This window comes from Falco cherrug, chromosome 1, assembly GCF_023634085.1.
Source record: "Falco cherrug isolate bFalChe1 chromosome 1, bFalChe1.pri, whole genome shotgun sequence".
Classification (NCBI taxonomy): domain Eukaryota; kingdom Metazoa; phylum Chordata; class Aves; order Falconiformes; family Falconidae; genus Falco; species Falco cherrug.
In genome coordinates, this window is record NC_073697.1 from 15,165,950 (window position 1) to 15,186,361 (window position 20,412).

At 36.9% G+C, this 20,412-nt stretch overlaps 1 protein-coding gene across 1 annotated transcript in view; it reads right to left on the minus strand.

The window, feature by feature from the left end:
* The window catches only part of TTC29 (tetratricopeptide repeat domain 29), a 213,863-nt gene that overhangs the window by 138,981 nt on the left and 54,470 nt on the right, over positions 1-20,412 (minus strand). The window contains exon 2 of the mRNA XM_027807747.2: positions 478-580. The gene's annotated coding sequence lies outside the window, so the exon portion shown is untranslated. The remainder of the gene's footprint in view (positions 1-477; positions 581-20,412) is intronic.

Sequence of the window (20,412 nt, forward strand, 5' to 3'; positions counted from 1 at the left end):
CGGCCGGGTCGCTCCGCGGGACGCCCGCGGCCTCGCCATGGCGACGGGGGCGGGCGGCGCTGAGGGCCGGCCTCCCGCCCCGCCGCCTTCCTTCCTCGAACCCGCCGCCGCCAGGCCCCGCCGCCCCCGTGAGGCCGCCCCGGGGCGAGGTCCTTCTGCCCGGGGTCTCGGTGAGGCGGCCCGCCGCCTGGGTGTGAGGAGGCAGCCCGGCGACTCCCTTCGGGCAGAGGCCGGAGGCCAGGTGGGCCGCGAGGGCCGGTTTAGACCGTGAACACCGTGGAAGCAGCGAGATGCCGGTACAGCTGGAGGTGTTGGGCGTCGATGTGTCCTCCAGCTAAGGGAGAGCAGCGCATGGTGCGCTCTTCTCGGCGCTCACACGAGCTCCAGGTGCGCTTATCTCAGGTGGGGCATCTCTCCAAGCCAAGTTTCTGAAGCTGGCAAGCAAAGAGTCAGCGACCACATCATACCGACACTTACCAGAAGGTTTGCGGGCAGTCTCTTCAATTACAGGTGAACACTTGCCGTGAGCAGGCCGTGTTTCTCTCAAGACCCCTGGTCTTCTCTGACATCTGTTAGGACTCTTGAGCAATCGAAAAGAGCAAGCAGAAAAGACTAGACTTAATCTCTAAGTGACATAACATGAAAGGCTTTGGTTTCTGGAAAAAATTGTCCCTTTCTGTGATGACAACCTGCTGTTTAATTTACTGTAACAAAGGCATTGTCCTACGGGTCTGATCACCCAGTGAGCCTAGGAATTTAGAAGCAATGGGAATAGTGAGAAGGAACTGATGACCTTTTGGTAAGTGTAAATGAAAATTAGAAGAGAAACCATAACTGAGATGCTAAAGAATACAAAGAGCAGAAGTTTTTCAGTAGCTTTTTTTTTTTTCTTCACTGTTGGGAACTTGACACCAGCAGAAGAGGTCATTTGGTGATTTGGCCTAGTTTTTATTGCTAGAACTGGTTGGAAAACTGGAATGTCAAAATCAATTGCTACAGTCCATTTTGGAAGGATCAAGTGGACAGAAAGCACTTCAAAAAGGGCATTACTTGTTTGGGAGTTGATGGCAATTGGAAACAAATGATCTTGAACGTTTATGGGTCAATGTTCTAATGGTAACTCAGAAGTTGACAGGGTACTTAACTGATATCAAATCACACTAGAGAACAGCATGAGCGATGCCTTACCCACCCACAATATATAGGGAAAACAATCCCGTACTGCTGTGAATTTCAATCTGAATGACATATGCTGGAGGTCTTATACTGCCAGTGTTAAAATGTACTTGGTATCAGAAAATATTTTAAACGTCAATTTCCTAACTCAAAAAGCGTTGCATCCAGCACAGGGGAATTCTGTATTAGACCTCATCTTGTCAGATGAAAAGGAATTGATCTCAGAACTAAAAAGTAGCCATAGCTTAGGTATAACCGATAATGATTTGATCACATTCATTATGTGCGAACAGAATTAAGTCCAAATCAATAATATGTATACTTAATGCTTCAAAAGGGCTAATTTTATGAAGGTGAATGCTATTATAAGGTAAATCAGTTGGGAGACATAATTTAACCTGAAATGGGACAATGATAATTGGAAACCGTTTAAGGATGTTAGCCCAGATACCCACAAAGCCATAATCCCACAACTAAGGAATGTGTTTGCTGAAAAGCCAGGATGGTTTACAAGGAAAACATCTATGAAACAGAAGAAGAAATGTGGTATCATACATATACACTGGAAGCTAGGAATTGCAGAAAATTACTGTGGGAAGTAAAAAGTTATAACGTAAAGACACATATGGTCAACTGAGGTAAAATGAGGGAAATGAGTTTTTTTCAAGTATAGAATATAGGAAATTATCTAAATAGTGAGGAGATCCTATTAAGGGATGAAGATGTCAGCTTTAACCATTATTAGTGACAAACTTGGGATGTTAAAACATACGTATTTCTACTGTGCATTTGGGAAGATGGCAGCTGTGTATGGTATTCAACAGTTTTCTATTCAAATGATGTAGTAGGACAGTTCAACTTCAGTTGCTAAAAGAAAACTAGCATTAGAGAGTTCTGAATGAACGTGCCAAGAATTTGCATGCACTATCAATGTTCATATTCAGAAGTTCTAGCAATACCAAGACATTTACCTAAAGAAGGTAAAGCTAGCATTGTTCTAATACTTTAAAAGAATAAATGTGATACTAGTAGCTTATCAATGTGACATTGGTCACAGGCAAAATACAGATTAGCCGATATAAACACAGTTAACAAAGAATTTAAAAGAAGACAGATAATTCCCATCAACATGGGCTTCTGCTAAAATAAAAATGTTTCTTATGTATGTATGTATCTATCTATCTATCTATCTCCCTGGCAGAAAAATAAAGCCTGGCAAACAGACTTTGTTTTCTTAATGAGGCTGCAGGTTTCACATATTGATGTGACGTAATATAAGTAGAATTCAGTAAAGCATTTGACTTATCATCCTATGGCTTTTTGGATGAAGCACTTCAATGACACAATTATTCGTATCCTATATATAAACTTACAAAGGAATCTTGTAAAAACTGAAAAGATAAAACAGCAGATTTAAAATGGAATGATATCTGAAGTACTTCACAAGCAGCCATTTTACACCATGGCTACATCTTCTGTGTTAAGCATATATAATTAATTTGACTTGGAAGCAAAGTAAGAATTTTTTTATGGAGATTTGTTCAAAGGATTTTAACCTGTCCACCACAGAAAAAACCAAAATTGAAATATCCCCACTCTAGAAGAGGTGAAAGAGAGAGAGACTTGGTAAAAACTAAAGTGATAATGGAGAAAAAATTGGGGGAAAAAAAAAAAGACAAGAAAAGGTCAAAGTGTCAAAAATACAAACCCAAGGAACTGGAGGGGGGCAACACCGAGTATACTACCAGGCAGCAATCAGTGTACAAAGATGTACAAAAGAAGCACACAAAAAGTATAAAAGCTACTGTTGGCTGCTGTGGGCTGCAGGTGTAGGGACATGGCAGACTGATGGAACAGAAATAATCTCTGAATTTGCCAGGATTTCTTTAGTCAAACTTCCTCCTCCACCAGGCCCAAGGCCAGAGTCAAAAGGATGTGAATGAGAAGATTCTGCAAATCTTTGAGACCTTGGATGGCATACTAAGTAGGTACTGATTCGGCACAAACTTTAACCATGAGTTGACTGTGGCACTATTGTTTCTTGTACCAAGTGAAATACATGAAACCTAAGAAAACCAGCAAATTTCTGAAGACAGACCTTGTAAGGTTTTCTAACATCAATTTTCACTGTTTTGTGTGAATTTTACTTAAAGCCAAATAACAGGAAATCTGTCATCTCTCAAAACATATTATCTTTCTGTAAAATGATTCATTTTTCCTATGCATCTTTTCCTTATACATGTGGGAAGTAAACAGCATTTCTACATTTCTGATGTTCCTATGTTAATGAAATGTGTGACTTGCTGTTTTAAGTAGTTATCATAGGCCAAGTACCACCAGAAATGGTTTTCTCTTACAAACACACGAGACAATTCCCCAGGAACATTACAATGTTTTCCTTTCACAGCAGACTCTTGAAAACCATATTTAGGTGCCTTACTCACAATCACTCTGTATGTGATATTCCCCTGATATCTTTAGAGATGCGCATGTGGATTTTTTGAAGCAGTCTGCTAATATGGAGACCAGTTATGCCATGTGTTGATCAGCTGCTTTGTTGGTAGGTACCTGTGATGCTGCAAAACTTGCTGGTTAGGTACCAGCACGAAGCTAGCACTTGAAGAAGCAAGTGGGGTAAATACAGAGCCCTGACAAACAGGGGTCCTGATACAGGCAGTAATTAGCCAGGGAAGGCTGTGTCAGGCAAGACCTGGTATTGTTCTTCTTGACAGCAATAACATATTACTGAATAGAAAAGTTATTTTCCTACAAGACCCATCTCTTTTAATGTCAGAGATAGTTGGGATTTGCCTCTGATTTTTTCTTTATGCCAAATACATATTTAGATCTGAATAAGTAGTATCATACTGACTGAAGATTTCCACTGTTTTTCTAATGCAGCACTGGCATCCTGTTTAACCAACCTCAGAAATGTCTCCACATCATGCATCTCCTTTTTTAGCTTTCTGTTTGAGTAATGAGATTGAAACAGCAATGCTGATGAAGACCAAACAAACTTACAGTGTAAAAATTACTATAAGCATGGAACTCTAGTCTTGCTATTCATTATATACTGACCATGCATTGACATCGATACACTAAATCATTGTCAATTTCCATGGCTGGCATAATAGGCTCAGGAAAGAGCCAAATATTTGACAGAATGCAAGTCTCCAAAATCTTTACCTCATGGTTCTTGTCATGTTTCATTTGGCTGTAGCTAGCAGCTGGTATTTAGATGAAAGTGTCCAACAGTAGCATTAGAACAAAACGATTAGACACCATAAGCTTTTGTTTCATCAGGATTTCCATTTCTCTTTGGTTATGTCAGTTAAAACATTGTAATGGGAAACTAAGCAAAACAGGACTGCATTAACACTACTCTAACATGCCGATGATCATTTATTTATATAAATTGTTCCATTCACTTCAAATGGAACCACTCATATGACTAAACACTTGCTACACAAAGTACCAACCCTTTCCAGTTTAGCTCTAAACAAACAGGTCTAAGGGCTGATATAGTTAAAAAGAGGATTAATATAATTATGGTTTACTAAAACAAGCTATGGCTATTTCAGTAACAATCTAGTCTGAGTGTTTACAAAAGTATGGAATGTACCTTGGTAGAAATAGGTACTAGGGAAGAGGATATGCCACAAAAAATGAGAAAAGATACTTATTTTTTTATTTTTTACAAAAGCGGCATTTCCTGAGCCATTGAAATAAGGGCTACAACTAGCAAAAAATTCTCCTCTTTAAGTCTTATTTTCCTGCATGCCTAGAAATTTGAGTTTTGCATTGTTAAAAAGAGGGTAGAAACACTCATTTGTAATCCTGGAAGGTCCAGAGATACTTCAATTTTATGGCTATTACAAGTGATAACTGGGTTCATGGTAACTTAACACATCTCAGAATGTCTAAATCAGTGTTTCTTTAAGCTGAGACACATGTATAGGATAAATAAAGGTGGCATTGTACAAATAATTGTACAAATGAAACAATTGTTTTATTAGCATTTGCCTGAGATCACCTAATGAACGATGGAGTCGCAAATAATACTGCTTTCCAAAACTCACGTTGTTAAGTCTTTTATATCATGCCGTTGTAGGCCCTATATTCTACATGCATTACAGAGAAAACTGCCCCAGCGTGCCCTTCATAAGTTTACTCCTGCTGTTTTTTTCCACTCTCTCTTTACAATAAACTGAAATATATCCCATTAATATCTTTTCCTGGTTCTGTGGTAATGTTTACTTATTTCAGGTATTAGTACTCATAGATTTATAGGTATGCATCAGATAAGATTTTCACCTACTGAAACATTTGCAATATTACCAACTTATTTGTTTTGCCTTTTTTTAAAAGCTGTCTGGAAAGATTTATATAAAAAGTTAATCAAACTACATCACTGACTCAGCTCATCAGTACAACTTTTTCATCACCATAGCAGTATCTATGTGACATCTAGCTTATCATCATGAATTAAGGGGGAAAGGATAAACATCCCATTAAGAAATTAAAGGCCCACAAAGGTGTAGTTTGATAAAGGATAAAATAAACCCACGGGGTACGTATAAAAAGATCTCTCTCCCCTGAAGAGCAATTGTTATCTTTCTTTCATGAGCGTCAAAGACCTGGAGCTTCTCAGTGCCTCAGGCAAGTGAGTTTGAAGGTCTCCTTCATGATTGAATGGAAAATAGTAATCAGGTTAAGACTGTTCATCCTATAGTGCATTTTAAAAAAATGTTTCCTGTGTAGAACTGATACTAGTAACTGATAGAAACCACCACTGTAATTACATTTAGAAAACTTTACTGTGCTTTGCATATTCAGTGTGTCATTGTCTGTTTATTCTGGTGTATGTTGGGACAAGCTTTGTTTCATGGAGAACTGAGCTAAATAGCTCTAATACATTAATTTGTATAGTCTTCATTCTGTAACAAAATGAAAGCCTATGGAAGAGAACAGCGACTTATAAAGATGTCTTTACAACCCCAAGAGAAATAAGTTATTCTTAAGTAAGTTTTCATTTCTGGAGACAAAATATACAGGCAATATCCTTACTGCATTGTAATTAATTATGCCTTTATACTAACAGAAGACAGTAGTATTTACAGTGTTTCAGATTCCTCTGTGTGAATTTCACGATTCTGTAGGTGGTATGACTTGTGGCTGAACAAAAATCTAACTAAATTGAAGGAGGTCCAAACAAAATGAATTACTTAAGTGATGACAAGAGAATTATCCTGTACAGTTCTCTTCCTTGTCTATTAGATTATGCTTAAATTGGTGAAAAAATAATTTGAGATAATCAGACTGCCAGCAAAAGGTGCTTATATGAAGTTGCACTAAAGGATATTTTTTTCCCCAGTAGAGTTGAAACTAAATTTTGCACTTGATCCCTGAAGATTGTTTATTCTTAATTGCTATTAAACACGTTTTCCATTATTGTTCTGGTCACACCCATTGACTGCATCTCATCTTAAGCACTGATACAGACAAGTAACTACATATTATTTACAAATGTTTCATGATGGAGCCTAGCCCTGAGACTTTTGTGTAGTACTGCAGTGTAAGTGATAAATAACAATGTTAACTATGTAGAACAGATGTCTTTTGACGTCCAGAGATGTGAATTCTCTTTCTAGCTGACTTTTGGAACTGTCAGTGACAGCCAGCATTGCCTTTGGCCTGTTCTCTGTTGGCCTGTAATTTATATAATGTATTCAGATGGGAAAGTACCCAGCAGAGGCTCACCTACATTTTAAATGCTTACCTACTGAGGTTTATAACTTAAAGTAGCAGGAGTGAAAAAAACATGGAAAGGCCATTTCTAGGAAAATAATGTGTTATTGTTGCATGTTGCATAGTCCTAAGACAACCATTTGGTGTATCATGCCAGAGATTGTTAAAATCCTTTGAATTCAGTAGGTCTGCCGATTAGTAGATGTTTTTGCTCCACTGTGTAAACTCTGTTGTGTCCATAAGGCTAAGAAGTTCTGCTTTTTTTAGTAGATGTTTAAATTGAACTTTGGAAAGTTTGGGTATGAAAAGCACTTTGCAGGCATATAATTCTACATTAACTAGTTATACATACTTACCTCCAAACTGAACTTAAAATCATGCTTTGTGTTAAAAACATTGCATTATATTAATGTAATTTTGGTTTAGTGTCCTTAAAAAATTATTTTGTGGAAGTTTCTGATACATTAGATTGTTGTTATCAACCAGCCACAAAAGTGATACTGAAATTCTAATGGAGGCCATTTTAGCATTTCCTATCAGTGACATGAATATAGGCTTCATTTATTAATTGTAGCTGATTAGCCACAAGGCAAACATTTAATTAAACCTTGAGAGACAATAACATTGCACATAAATTATCCATTTAAGAGCACACAGGTCTTTATATTTCATTAAAAATTGTTTAACCAATAACCACACATCTTAAGCTCAATCTGTATTTGCACGGATTTGAAGTCAGAAAATCCCCTAGTGCACTGCTGGGTTTTTCAGACATTTATTTCTTGATGCATTTTGATTTGTATTTACTTACCACTTGTTCATGCTGCTTTCCTGATTAGTGGGAATGCCACTCAAATAATGGATTAACATTTGATTTTAAAAGTCCTGCCAAATTATTTACTTTTAAAATTATTTCAAAATAGTCTAAAAGGTAGGTTAAGTGCTCATGGGATTCAGAGAAGCAAAATGCAAAATAAATACAATGTTATATTGCTATATATTGAAGGCTTCTGCTTTGAATTATTTTTGTCCCTGTGCAGCTATTTTCTGTTCTAGTACTGAGATTTTTTTTTCTATAAGAATGCATGCTTGTTGTTTTATATGTTTTTCTGAACACTGGCATTATATTAAATGCATGTTTGAGTATGAAATTCAGATGCAAGCAGCAAGATGACTACTTTAAAATATACTGTATGAGTCTTAATACATGATTTTCCCTAAAAGCATCCATACTTCCCATGAGTTTGAACCTGTCATTATCTGCTCAGTGAAGTAACTTTAAGAAGTGGGAACACCCTTAAAACACTTGTGGTCAGCCTTAAACTCTGTGGGCAGCTCATTTGTCTTCTTATTTTTTACACAAGTTTCAAACACATTTATGTGCGTCAGACTGCAAATGTTTTCTGAAAATAAGTCAAAGGAGTTTCATATAAGTATCAATGCCAGTCCATATGCCTGACACCCTCTTTACCTGGCTTTTGTCTCTGTAGGCAATACTCCTAGGGCAGGGATCTTGCCTCTCTGTTTTTGAAGTGTCTTATTTATAGGAGAACTGAGAAAACAGCTTCTACTTAATTGTGGGATGAAAGCACTTCTGAATATCAGTCTTGTGGGGTGCTACCAAAGCTTTGCAAATAATTACTGTTACTACTAAGGCAATAAAACCAGACAAGCTACTCTTTCTTGTAATAGACATTTTAAAAAGAAATTGTCAAGCTTAAGTACATGAACTCCACCAAGGGAGCCAGTATGGCTAAACCTATTAGGTCATATGGGCCCTCTAATACACCAAGCTAGCCTCTTTCCCTTCAGATTTAGTGATAGTGATAGAAGATGTGACTTCTTTCCTAACCTCCACCCCCCATCCCCCAATTTCCTCTTTTTATTTTTGATTTAGAAAGCAAAGGAAAAAACAGAAATCAATTATCAAATAAAAGCAACCAGATAAAAAAGCCCCAACCAAACAAAAAACACACCAAAAAACCCCAACCCCTCAAAAACCAGCAAAACTCAAAAGCTGAAATACAGTAGATTTGCACAACTGTCTGTGAAGTTAAATGTAGGTTACTCCATTCATGTACAAAGATATTTAGATGGCAAATGGAAACTAGCTGCTGTGAAGCACATCACATTCATATATAATTGAAGCACCCAAGAGTAAAATACTGAGGCACAATAGGTGACAACTGATAAAAACAAGAGAAGAAGTATATAACAGGATACAAAACTCTGGGGAGTGTAGAGAATATCTAACACAGGCTGAAGAACCTACAATAAGTGTATCTAAATTACCAGATAATACAAAAATAATAACTGAACTGATGAAACCAGAGAATTCAGTGAAGTACTGCAGAGGCACAGAGCCTGTTGTAACGATACGTTACTGGAATCAGAAACATTTGCCTGATTTTCTTCACTACTGTGCAAAGAAAGGAAGATACTTGTTGCCAGATGTCCAGAACTGGGAAGCAGGAGTTCCCCAACGTAAGCCACTGTCGCTGGAAGCTTTGCTCATTTATGGATCTGCCTGGAATTGACATTTATTGTCCCTCAGTCTGCAGGGATGTGTAAGTGTAACTCAAGGCAACAGTGGTCCAGTCTAGCCTTTTTCTGCTCACTTACCTAGTCAAAGTAACATCTTTTGGAGAGTAAAATTGAAGACAGCGGCTGGCAATGACAGTTTAGGACCATAAATCCTGAAAAAGACATATTGCTATGGTAATAGCTGAACTTGGATTGTGTGCAGCTGCAGTAGGCTTTTACGTAAATGCCTTTGTCTTGTGCTGGCCACATGGCCAAAACTGTTGAGTCACATTCTTTTCTAAATGTGAAACAGAAGTTTGTATCAGGCAGTTTCTTATAAATTAGGCTTTGGGAGGGCACATGGTTTATTGAAAATGGATGTTCTTGGCATTGATTCTTCTGTGGACAAAATTCATGTAACTGTAATACACATCTATGTATACCACAAGTTCCTCAGATGCAGAGATTTTGGGCGTATTCTACCTTGCTCTATCCTGACCATGATTTTCCCACAAATATACAAGCTTTCTGAATTTTAAATCTCTCAGCCCCAGAAAGATGAGAGGATGATGCTAAGGGCTCCTTTTCTTGGGACTTTGAATTCAAAACTTTTATAACAATTTTATAACAATTCATTACATTTATGTCATAACAACATCATTCTTCAGCTTTGTCTTAAATATTGCCAGATATATGTTCTTACAGGGTGATTAATGGTGATTTGTTTGAACAATGGTAAATAACAGTTTTAGCTAAGTACATGGTATCTCTGTCTTGAAAGCTGAACTGAAACAGTAGTTTAGTAACATGGCTCAGCTGCAAGATGGATTACAGCAGTATTCAAGGTAATAATTTCAGTTTACTGCAAGAAAGATTAGAAGCTATCATCCATAATGAATTTCAACATTATCTCCTGCTGGACGATACACTGTAATATCAGCACCCATCTGCCTTTGATCTTGGATTTGTTGAGAGGAATTTCTGGTCTCCAGAACCCAGTATAGAGGATTCAGCCTGTGCCTCTGCTCACTGAAGGTCAGTAATAGCTGGTAAAGCCTGGTAAAGCCGTAGGGCAACATCCCCAAAAATGGAATGTCTGATTGCTGGGGACTGAACGGAAAGACCTATCTAGAGCTGCTCAGTTTGATGGGGGAAGGGGTTCAGAAGCCTATCTGGACCTGGCAGCAGCATGACTGCATTACTAAACTAAAGCTAACCAAAGAGGAAGAGGAAAATGGTAGAATTGGATTGGGACAGTAGTGTTGGTTGGGTAAGAAATTCGGAAATCAATAAAATTCCTCCTATCTGCTTTGCAGAACCAGCCTTTTCTGCCATAACAACTTTAAAAGGTCAGGGTTAAGTATCTTGCATAATGTAGGGTTATAATCACCTAATTTTGTAATTTTAACAGCTGCCTTTTTGTCTACCCTGTAAACTTTGCATCTGAATTCTCACTAAGGCCTCATAGCAAATCCTTACCCTATTCAACCTGAGCAGAGTTCAGGCACTGACTTTCGGTCTCTGTATACAGTCTTAGCGTGCAGTTTCCCTGTCTTGCACATTCCTCTGAGAGCTGGGTCCCTGTTATCCAGCCAGGGAGGACTCATTAGAAAGAGAAACTCTCCAAAAGCCTTCAGGAATTTAATATTTCTTTCTCAGTTGCGAATTAATTGGCATAGGTTCTTAATGTACCGTAGCAGAGAAATGTGATGACTGAAGTGTATGAAATACAGGCATTGCAGAGATCCTACACTTGATTGTTTTTAATTTTATCGGTATACAGAACTGGACAAAAAGGTGTGACCCACAGATAGTTATCTGCCTTATTTTCAAGTAGATGTGCCTGAAGAGCTAGTGGTTCTTGTTCCTTGCACTTAGTGTTTTCCTTCAAGTACTGTCCTTTACAGCTAGTTCTTGATTAGTCCTTAAACTCATAGCAAAATGGGCCTCCTTCCTATCTGAACAGTCCCTTGTTTTTGCCATCTTTATCTTATTAATTTTTTCTCAGTATGCTTAAATCATCTCGAAAAGGGACAAAATTCTGTACCCATACAGATAGGGATTAGGCAAGCAGGACTGCAGGGACACACAGAAATATTGAAAACATAGTACACAGGCAGGCATACCCAGAAAAGCAGATCATACTGCTTATGGCACAGTTATATCCATTTGGAAGTTAAGTAAGAGTTATGCATTTTGCTCTTCCCAGGAAAGATTTAGTCAAGGTCCATTCATCTCAGATAACTTATTTATGTACATGAAAACAGATCAAGAGACCACTTACACTATCTAGTACAGGTAGTGGCAAAGGTAGGATACCAATATAAAATTGTGGATGGCTTATAAAATAAAATGAAGCAAAATTAATTAAATAATGACATAAAATTAAAATCATACATATGTTCTTATACAGCCACTGACAGCTTAATGGAACAATTTTGATTCAAACTTCAGTCTTTGCAGAGTATCTGCTTCATTTATAAGTGAAGAAGCTCTAATCAAACCTGCCATTCAGTCTTAAATGATTCCATTCAGTTGGATAGTTCTTTATCCAGAAAGATTTTATTTTAAAAGTTGCAATAATTTCTCATTATTGTAAGGCCAGTAAGTGGCAGGTTAGAAAAGCAGCGAACTAAGTCTTTAGAAAAATTCACTTTCTGTCGATATTTTTGATGCTGTCAGCTGTATTTTCATTAATTGATAATAACGTATCACAGAATAAATGGAAGTGTTAGACTTTTGTATGTTTGTACAGACGAAGCAGAGGATGAATACAGCTGATAATTGTATGTATAATTTGAAAGTTAAATTGACTAACTGTTGTTAATATTCCCGTGCATTAAAACAGATATGGGCATGCAGATCATATTTACCTGTACAAATCAAGCATTTTTCCTCCTTTTAAAAATATTACTAGAGGATTTCTGTAGCAATGATTGAAGACACTAAAAGTAACAATAGCAATACTGCAGTCTGCAGTAATTACTATAGAATACTGTATTTTATAAAGGTGACACCACATCATATTTCACCCAGTAAAACTCAAGTTTTTAATGTTTTAGAATTAATGTGCCAAGATGTGAACATGCAAATATTGATGTGCACAGTTACAATTATGCAAATAAATGTGAAAACCTAGATGTTCATGTCTAGGTTTATAGATAATATATAATCTACATACAGTTGCAATTCAGGATAATGTTATTATAAAAGGGTGAGAAAACTTCATTTTTTCCTGGACATGCATCTTATTACTAAGGCAGAAAGTGGTAGCTAATAGTGAGAAATAGAAATTTATACAAGTAAGAATATGTAGATCTAAACTGCGGCATACAACACATCGAGTATTACAGAGTGGTTTCATTCTTTAGTAGACATCTGAGTTATAATCCATAATTAGTAATCATCAATCTAATGACTTTTGCCTGGCTCACAAACACACTAGCATGCACAGCTTTCTGTGCTTCCTCTGTTTTTTTATCTTCTATTACAACCATTATTGCAGTATTAGTTGGCCAAGTTACTTCATATGGGGATACATTTTTCAAAGGCCATTCTGGGAATAAAATACTGACCTCACTGCATGTTTTTCCTCCCAAGACTAACTGGTATTTGTTCAAATTCAAATCCAGAATGGGAAATATGTATTCTAGTGAGAACTGGACTTGGTCATAATCTTTACAGAAGATAAAGACTGTTCTAATGTTTCTTGATTATTGTACCCAATTGTTTGCATAGCCACAGAAAATCAGGTAGTAAAAATTGCAGTTGTGATTCACTTTTGCGTGCACGTGACAGAGTTTACGTTATTGTACCATCACAGCGAGGGTTATGGACTGTAAGTTACTCTAAAATAGTGGCCTAGACATCTTTATATCTAAGAGCTTTGTATAGCTGATAAAAGAATTCTTGAACACACATTGCTTGCTTTTCCATCCAATTTTTTGTACTTTAAATCATTCTGCATCTTTCCTGCATGTATATCCATGGTATTTTAGTCTTTATTTTCTTTTCAAGCATTAGCATCATAAGAGTAATACAGAGCCGATGTCAGGTGTCAGTTTGCATACCCTTTTTTGATTCTAGTGTTGTGCTCTGATTCGGGCATTTCCACAATGATTCAAATGTTCTGAATGTTCCAATGTTTTGAATAATTCCAGCTACATATTTTGAACTTCCTGTTGCCATATAGATAATTGGGTATTGCAGAGTCTTTTTCTATACAGAGTAAACGTGCCACTTCTGGGTTATAAGTACAATCTACGGGCAGTTCTTATGCAGTATTTATGCATGTCTTTCCAGAAAGATTATTTTGATGCTAATTTAGGCCACCAAAAAGCAGTGAGCTATCACTAGTAAATTAAAACATGTAGACAAATCAGATCTGTTATTTCATATTTTTCAAAATGATGACAACTAAATGATGTGCAACTAAAACATCTATCTCCTCTCCACCCCCAACCCTTCTCAAATCCTGTCAGTGACACAGAGGTTTGCAATTTTTATAGTTTCATTTCTTTCCCAGGTTTCTGCTATTTATGAAGTGGCAGGTACTTCTGGAATGTAGGGATTGATGTAATATGTAAGAGTAAGAGGAAAGATCTTGAGACACACAACTTTTCTCACTTTGTTTGCCAGAAATTTGCAGATACAGCTTGTAGAAAATCTGAAATGTTATTGATTAAAAATATTGGAAAAGACCATATTCAAAAGTGCTTCAGCATTATGGACAAAAATATAATTTAAAATTATTCCAATAGAATAATCAGAAATTGTACTTTTTTCTATTACTGCAGCAATAGTAAAAGGAAGAAAACTGTGTCCATTTAATGGAATTTTAAAGTTTTGGGTTGGTTTGTTTTCTAAGGACATCATTGATACAATAACACAAATAACTCTGGTAATGTGGCTCTGCAAACCTCTCAATTTGTTTTACTTTTTTTATAGTTATGTATTATTCATGTTGCATTAGTATACGCACTGTTTATTTCCATAATTGTAACAAGCACTTAATTAATTACACTATAACCTCTTGAATCTATAGGCCAACTGTTGCGTCTTTAGTTAATATTTTAAAGTCTCATATTTTCCATTTTTCTTTGTATCTTTGATGTTTTGTTTCTTACTCTTCTTGTTTGGGTTCTCTGAGGAATAGTCTCAGAATAATCCTGCAGTTCTCTTTTATGACTGAAACTTTGCATTTTAACAGTTGTCTGGAGATAGTTTCTTCCTTGTGAAATATCAGTTTTAATAACAAGAAAAGAAAAATGCCATAAATCTGCACTAACCACATAAAGCTGAAGTCTCTGAGAGACTGATTAACATTAAGACTCTACACAGGTTTTTCAATAATTAGAGGATGTGCTTGCATGGAGCCATGACTGCTCTGGCCTTGATGCCATTTCCCAGGGCAGACAGCAATTATTACAGCCCACAGTACATTTCCTACATTCTCTGCCTCCAGCCACTGAAGATCTTTTTGGAGTAAAGCTCTCTTAATTTTCTACATTCTTGTCATCAGCTTGGATTAGCAACATGTTCTACTTGTTTCCTTCAGTCGGTTTAGAAACAATTGACAGCTGCTTTTCTGCTGTTGTATTTTCTTTACACCTGAGGTTGAAGAGATCGCGATCATAGCTTTGCTTATATTACCATAGTAGGTAACAGTCTTGGCATTTTCAGCACAGCAGCTAGAACCAAACTGTTTCCACTATCTTTGAGCTCAAGTGAGTAACCCCCACTCAGCACTCGCAAGCTTTGTGGTATAGATTATATTTGTTTATTGTTCTCAGATTTTTATCACCTACATGGTTCACAAATTAATTATTCATTGAGGTAGAGGGCTCTTTCTTCTATGATACAGTGTCTTCACCTTGTATATAAGTTCTGTGGTTATTTTGACTAGAATTTTATTGCATTACAAAAACACAACCTATAAAAATGACTCGCCTAATTTAACATTAAAAAACAAAATATATACTCATGGCTAGTAAATTAAATGTTAAGTGGTTAAATTTAAAGTGGTTATATTGCTCTTTCTACAGGTGAGATCCTCCTAGTTATTAGTAGGGAGAAAATGTCCAGATTGCTTTTTGTAACATAACATTGGACTGAGTTGTGTGAGATAAGGAGCCATCGCTATATCCTGCAGAACTCAGACCTGACCAAAAGAATGGGCAGATGCCATAGCATGCCTTTATGTGTAGGCAGTTTCACTCCTCTTCATCTAGCATACTTCCTAATTTGCCTGTACATTTGATGTTGTCAGTGCATGCTAAGCCTCTCTGCAGTGTTACAGTGAAATATAGTAAAGGAACTTGTTAAACAAGAAGGGACTTCAAATACTTACCAGACTCACTGTAACAGACTGCACTTCTAGTGCAAATTTGTATACATTTATCAGTGTTTTGAGCTGACCTGAAACTTATCACGAGATAGACCAAAATATGTGGAAAGTGAGAGCCCTTAGCATCTCCTAGTTGTTTTTCATTCCCAGCTGAGTCACAGCATTTAAACATACAACTATATAAAACAGAGCTCTAGCTCTCCCTGAGCACGGTGGTGCAACTGAAGAACTAGAGCCCTGGCTCCTGGCCACTATATGCCTGTTAGACTTCTTTAGCAAACATTAAGATGTTTTATGTGTGGATGCAAGGAGTGTTAGGGTTCTTACTGATGCTTGAATATCTTATCAACATATATGCATCGCTTTGCCCTTAACAACTAACAGCCACTGCAGATATCTCTAGCTGGGTGGCTCAGTGCAAGCTGGGTATAATGCAGACAGACAGTAGGAAGAGCTGAACAATGAAGAATAATCTCCAGAAAGAAGAACGGAATATAACTTTATGGATTAGTGAACCGATTAGAAATCCTTTGGAAAAGGAAGTATGTGGAAACTGAGAATGACTTTTCAGAAAAGGATAAAGATTGACATTGAGACAAAGACTGAAAGAGGAGAGGAAGAATAAACATCAGCATGAAAGAAGTTAATTCAAAGACATACAAATGGTGAGTGAAGAAAGATCAGGAAGTGTGGAGGAGGATGAAAGATTTAAGGATAGTAGTTAGAATGTGAAGAAAAGAAGGCATAACTAATGTTAGTGGAAGACGGTAAGTTACTACACCTGTTGAATAAACTTCTAGAGAGAATACAGAGGAAAAATACTGTCAGGTCAGGTATTAGCTGAGAAAAGAAGAGTGAAAATGCAGGTAAATACAACTGGATATCCAGTGGGCTGATACCAGTGTTGCCAAGTACAGCACCTGGCAGTTTTGATGAAAAGGTAAGATGTCCAGGGGAGATTTAGCACATACAGAGAGTTTTCATTCCCAGCTAGTTTCATTAGGATAGGTTTGAGTTACAAGGTGGGAATATCCTGATGAAGGGAGGAACCCTCTTATTGCTCTATTCCACATGTTAACAAGATCTTCAGTCAGGCACCATTTAAACAAAGTAACAATTTTATCTGCCATTTCTTTGAAGGGAGTGGAACATAAGTATCCTTTTAGCATATAATCTCAGCTGCAAAAAGCATCAATAGTGGTGGCTTTGATTTATATATTTGGGTACCAGGGAAATTGTACCGTGTGAGAAGAAGCTGCTGATATTTACACTTCACCCTTTTCTAAATAATAATTTAGGAAAGAAGGAGACTTGGAAATGGAGAAGAGTGCTCTTTCTAAGCCACTTCTTCAGAAAGAAGAGGAACTAGCACCGTTGCATCCAAGAGATGGGACCTCCAGCACTGGGTAAAGAGAAGGCCACAAAGTAGTGTTGCTTGGAGCTGACTTTTTCTATACAGCATTGCAAGAGCTGAGGTGAAGGAGTGACTGATGCTGGAAGAAGAAATTCTACCTGAGAAGGAAATTCCAGCAGAGCAGGTAGACTTAAAGGAGAAGAGAGGATTTCTGTTTAAGAATCCCCATATAAGATTTTGGTGTGACAAATATTTTTAGAAAAATCTTCATACCACTGTATGTTTCTAATAGGTTCTTTGCTGTAGAACATGATCAGTTATGGCTGGTAGAGGAATTTAGCAGAAAACTTAAAATTATGACATTGATAAAGAACATTCCAGCAAACGCTCAAACCCAGTAGCCAGATTTGTAGCTGCAAAGTAATGGCTGCTCAGCTCGGTTCTTCAAACCTGTTTTGCCAGGGATAAAGGTAAGTCAAAGCAAGCCCTACAAATCTCATGTCTTAGCACGGTATTAGCTGCCAGACCATCAGAGGAATCTGACAAGCTAGCAAATGCAGAGGTAGCCTGTTTCTTCCTGCCAGAGATAGGATTAGCTGAGCTGAAGGTGTCTAAGATCCAAATGAGATTCCAGTCACAACCCTGTTCCAAGAGGAAGGAACTTGCACTCCTGCACCCCATGTCCTGGACTTCATGCCTCTAAAGTTGTCACTAAAAGGTGTCATTCCCAGGTACTGCAACTTCTTTCTCCAGGGTTTAGGTACTTACATAACAATAATTCTGAAAATTGAACCCACCCAGGAGTTCAACTTAATCTGGCAGAAACATTCTATACATCTAGTCCTGAAATATGGTATTTTGTATCCTGTACTTCTAAATGTCATGCTGTTAAAATCAGTCCAGCCTTCAGCGTGATCTTCTCTTGATATTTACATCCTTCTCTGTGTTTTAAACTTATGTCAGCTTGGCCTTGTTCCTAGCTGCCAAGACCATTTTCGAAGGCGTTACATGTGATTTGTCCCTTCACCACTACTTTGAGTCCTATACATAGCTTCTTTTTAGCTTGGCTATTTCTCCTTCAACACAGTATGTCACCATCTCCTCTTCAGTGAATTCCCTACATTCTTTCTTGTATAAATTCCACTGTAAAAAGTTACGTCCATGTAGCATTGATTAGGCTCCATTCTAAAACGTGGATAGGAAACCTTTTGCATTTCTTTTCACTAGAAGGAACATTGATTATCTTAGCAAAGACTAATATTAGGTATTAAACTGAAATTAATTTCTGTAATTACAGGCAGTATGCTTCACAGCTTTCTGTCTATATATTTCAAATTCCATATGTTTTAAAATAGTAACTGAATAATGTTTAGAAACATAGGGCTAGATTCTCACAGTTAGCTATGCCTTTTTTTGCCACCTGACAATATGGCCTATGACCTCCCTTCACTTACTTTATCATGTAATGGAAGTAGAAACAAAGGAAATTAATGAGATTTTTGGATTTAGTCTCTAAATAAATAAAGTCAGGAAAACACGTTTCACAGTTTATGCCTGTTAAAGAATATTTTTAGGAAATACAATATTTTTACTTTCAGAATGGTTCATACTGCATTGCTTTTTAGTTGTTTTGTAGTTATTGCGATCGTAATTAATAACACATTTCCTAAATAAGGGGCATTCTAAATGAATTAGCACATATAAATATATATACATTTTTATATGCACATAGTAAGTCCAGCAGCTCATCACTGTATTGTTTTCCAGAATTTTAAAAAAATATAAAAGGGAATAAACATTTATATTTAGGGAGCAACAAATAGTAAATTAAAAATAAATACCTTAGCATTCAATCAGAGAACTCTATCTAGCTTTGAAAAGGGGTAGAGACTTCATATAATTGTTTCAAAGCAGAAACCAAGAAGTGGAAGTGTAAGAAGGAAACATCCAAACGAAGAAACGTATGTCTTTATTCTGCACTGAGATGTCATATGCTTTTTTATATGTCAGAGACATGTTATCACAAACAGAAGACTTCTGTTTCTGCCTGATTTCGCAGGTGTTATGTTATGCTTTTATGAGGATAAAAAGTGATATTACAGAAACAGTGCAGAAAATGTTTTAATAAAAATTATGATACTGCAGTGTGGTATTTTGGGATAAAAATAAAAATTAACAAAGTATTTGACCATACTAACAACTCCTGCTTTTGTTTCAGGATACTGGGTGGGATCCACAGTGGCAGTCACAATGCATGTAATAAATACAATTAGAAAGAAAGAAGTTTTCAGACTAGAACACTGAATCAGGCCCTCATGAAAGTGTAGTTCTTCAATTGTATGTGGTCAGATCAAGGGCTGTGCTGGCCTTCCATAACTAAGTACAATGTTTTCAAAGATCCTGTGAAAAAGATGCTGTGAACTCCTACCTCGCAAAGCTCATGCGGCACCCTTCTCTATGGGCAATTGTTTCTGGTGCTAGCTGGGTTTAGCTAACCAGGGATGCTAGCACGTGATAATAAAGTTATGTCTTTATTTTACTAGACAGACAGATGCTCTGAAGTTAGGATGTTATGGGATTCCAGGAAGTTTATTTTTTTTTAAAGGCGAAACAGGTAATGATAGAGTTTGATGTTAAAATTGATGAAACAGACTATCTAAATAGACTTGTTCAGAAATATGGGCAGGAAAGAAAACAATACACCAGGGTAAAGCAGCACTCAAGACAGATTGATCAGAGGGAGCAGAAAAAGATGTAGTTAGAACTGAAGACTGAATAAATTCTCAAGCTGTTTAGTATTATTCTGGAAAAGTATGGCTGTCTGTGACAAGAGTGTTCTGAAGACTTAACAGAAGAAGGGGTGATCAAGGTCACATTTGAGACACCAGAAAAACATTACATGGAAAGCAGCTGAGGTTTTGTCAACAAGAGAAGATAAAAATCCTCCTAAAAAAGAGGGGGGGAGATATCATATCACAGAAACAGGCTAGTTATATTTTCAAATTTGAGTTAAATTTTGAATTTACCCCAAAATACACAGAGACAAATTAAAAATTATACACAAAACTTATTTGAAAAATATGTTAAATTTCTTCTACACTGACATGTACTGTCAAAAATTTAATGTCTAAAAGTGTAGTTTCTATAGATGTTTTATTTTTAATTTCCATACCATGTTTGCTCCGTTTACTGGCCAAAATAGGTTTTTCATCAACATTGTAGATCCTGTATAAAAGATGCAAAGCTATATTCTTTTGGTTTCAGA